The 2574-nt window shown below is 56.5% G+C and overlaps 1 pseudogene; it reads right to left on the reverse strand.

The window, feature by feature from the left end:
• Positions 1-494: 494 nt before the first annotated feature.
• On the reverse strand, positions 495-1424 carry LOC147231381 (putative ATP-dependent RNA helicase DDX56; annotated as a pseudogene).
• Positions 1425-2574: the final 1150 nt, after the last annotated feature.

The raw sequence follows: 2574 nt of genomic DNA on the forward strand, positions 1-2574 counted from the left end.
AACAAAGGCGAATTACCAGTTTGAACCTCATGCTAACTGGCCAACATGCTAACGTTAAGAAGAGCGTGTTAGCATTACAGACGGAACTGAAGGGAGTCATGGAGAATTTATTTTTAGAAAAGAATCAAAAGGTTTCAGAACGAAAGGCATTGATCGGGATCGTACAAGAGCTGCAACCTCGTAGAACATCGACAGTCCAGGTGGAGTTAATGTTCCTCAATTGTATCCAACGTGCGTGAGACTTGGGCACAACATTTCACCCAAAGTTCAGTTAGAAAAGTTTACCCCCACTCCAAAAGTCCGGGATCAGCTTGTCTTGCCCTTCCTGTTTTTTCCTCCCGTGAAACAAAAGCTCTTCAGGGTTTTTTTCCCACGGCTGTTCTTCTGTAGAAGACACATTGAACCAATACTTACACTGAAAATAATTTTGATTTTTGGTGATATCTGATTGGACTCCCGTTTTGGGGGATCGTCTCTTCTGATAGAGTTAAAGGTCAACAGGACTCAACCGGCCTCACCTTGAAAACGGCCTTGGCGACTCCCTCTGATCGGGATGTTTCCTTCCTCTTATGCCTCCTCCTGCAGGACAGGGAGTCCAGCAACCCCATTAGGGTCTCCGGAGCTGTAGAAATCAAAACACAGAGTCAGGCGACAAGCGGTTACTGTTAGCATCCAGAAAATGGGGAGGAGAGCCTTACTGAGGTACTCTGGCACGTTCCTAAGGTGGGGCTTGATGACAGCCGGGTGGAGGTCTTTGTCGTGACGCAGGAGCTGCAGGTCCTGAGGGTTGTCCTCAAAGTACGTCTGAGGGAAAGAAGTGGGGTAGGGGCTGGTCAGGCTAGGAGATGAAGCTAAACCTAACAGCCGACCACCAGGGATCAATTTTGCTCACCTTCAGCTTCTATGAGTTCAGCAGCTCCAGCTTGATCTCCTTTAGCCGAGCCTCGCGCACCATCTGCTTGGTCACTGAACGCATTGCGTCCTGCAAACAGAAACACAGCAGGGAGGGTCAGGATCCCCCAGCCCTGCAGGAGGCCAAGCATCAGAGACAGTAACTCACCCTGCATCTGTACCGGAAGCCCTCAATCTCCTCCATCTTGAACTGGTACAGCTTTAGGGGGCACTCTGCATCATCTGGAATCCAAAGTGCATTTAGCCTTCAAGACAGGATCTCTCCTCATTCGTGTTTTCTCTGCACTTCTTGCCAAAAGTGCATGCTTCACCTCCAGTCAGCGTTTCCTCCACCTCCGACTGTAGTTGCTGCTCGCTGTGAGACACGAAGGACAGTGCCGTCCCTGGGTTGTCCGCTCTTGCCGTTCTGCCAGGATTAACACACATGCAGGTGATTTCCTGCCATTTTTACTTTCTGGGAGAAGTTCCTGAGGGTTCTTCACAAGGTTTAGGTCATTGCATACTAACTTTATTGGCGCTTTTCTCAATTGCTTTCAGTCTTTACACTTTGCACTTCCCTGACAACTGTTTGGTCAGTCCCTGCCAGTTTCCTGCAAGTATTCCGGTAGAAAGCTTATAATAAGCATTAAGGCTAGCTGTTTGCTATTATGCCACAGGCTTACTCTTCTGAAGGATTGCAGCAACGGGGCGCGAGGGGCTACGGGTGGGAGGGCATGCGGGGCTCCTGGGGTGCGATGGGAGGGCAAGCAGGAATCCCAGCGACAGGGCGCTTGAGGCTCCCGGCATCTGGGGAGAGGGGAGAGGGCGTGCGGAGTTCCTGGTGACAGGGTGCTTGGATATCCTGGTGAAGGGTGCGTGGGGCTCCCGGTGTCCAAGGGTAGGTTGCGCGTGGCTCCCAGATCTCGCGGGTGCAGCGACAGGGCGCTCAGGGATGCCGGGGTGCGGCAACAGGGCGTGTGGGGATCCTGGGGTGCGGCGACAGGGCGTGCGGCGATCCCAGGTTGCGGGGCTACTTGGGTCCAGCAACAAGATTCCTGGCGTCAGGGCGTGCTGGGGTCCCAGCGTCTGGGGGGGGGGGGGGGGGGGGCGCGCATGGCTCCCTGGGCTCCTGGGGTCCAGCATCAGCCCGCATGGCTCTCTGGGCTCCAGCATCAGGGCGCGCGGGGTTCCCAGTGACAGGACGTGCTGGGCTCCCAGGGTGCGGCAGGAATCCCGATGACTAGGTTCCTGAGACTCCCCGCATCCAGTGGGTGGGGCTGGGCTCCTGGGGTCCAGCAATAAGGCGCGAAATGTTCCCGGCATCAGGGCGCATGGCTCCCAGAGCTCCTGGGGTTCCTGGTGACAGGGCGCTCAGGGATCCCGGGGTGCTGCGACAGGGCGTGCGGCAATCCCAAGTTGCGGGGCTACTTGGGTCCAGCAACAAGATTCCTGGTGTCAGGGCGTGCTGGGCTCCCAGCGTCTGGGGGGGGAGGGCGCGCATGGCTCCCTGGGCCCCAGCATCAGGGTGCGCGGGGTCCCTGGTGACAGGACACACTGGGCTCCCAGGGTGCGGCAGGAATCCCGGTGACAAGGTGCCTGAGACTCCTGGCATCCGGAGGGTGGGGCGGGGCTCCTGGGGTCCAGCAATAAGGCGCGCAATGTTCCCGGCATCAGGGAGCGTGA

The sequence above is a fragment of the Fistularia commersonii genome, chromosome 9 (assembly GCF_037954325.1).
Source record: "Fistularia commersonii isolate RoL2024-O1a breed Wild chromosome 9, RoL_Fcom_v1.0, whole genome shotgun sequence".
Taxonomy (NCBI): Eukaryota; Metazoa; Chordata; class Actinopteri; order Syngnathiformes; family Fistulariidae; genus Fistularia; species Fistularia commersonii.